Raw genomic sequence first — 302 nt, 5'->3', positions numbered from 1 at the left:
CAACTCTTTCCATGTGAAACACAACGATGTGCAAATCAAATGCAACTCTGAATGTGTAGTGCAGAGATGCCACTATCTGAAACGGTTAAATCCTAGCCTTTCTTATTTTTATACATCCCTGTGCCTTTTCATCTTCTGTGTGCCTGATGTGTCAGTCAGAGCTTTCCACAAAATCAATGGTGGAGAGAAGAGAATGGTGCTTAGTAATTTCAGGCTTTGAGCTGGTTTGAAAGAGTGAATGTCTTATTTAAATTGCCCCCTACTGGTTACTTTGTGACCGTTGTCGTGAGCCCAGGAGTCGG

This window comes from Oncorhynchus gorbuscha, linkage group LG03 (assembly GCF_021184085.1).
Source record: "Oncorhynchus gorbuscha isolate QuinsamMale2020 ecotype Even-year linkage group LG03, OgorEven_v1.0, whole genome shotgun sequence".
Classification (NCBI taxonomy): Eukaryota; Metazoa; Chordata; class Actinopteri; order Salmoniformes; family Salmonidae; genus Oncorhynchus; species Oncorhynchus gorbuscha.
The sequence above is the reverse complement of the archived record's forward strand: the minus strand, read 5'-3'. Positions refer to the sequence as shown.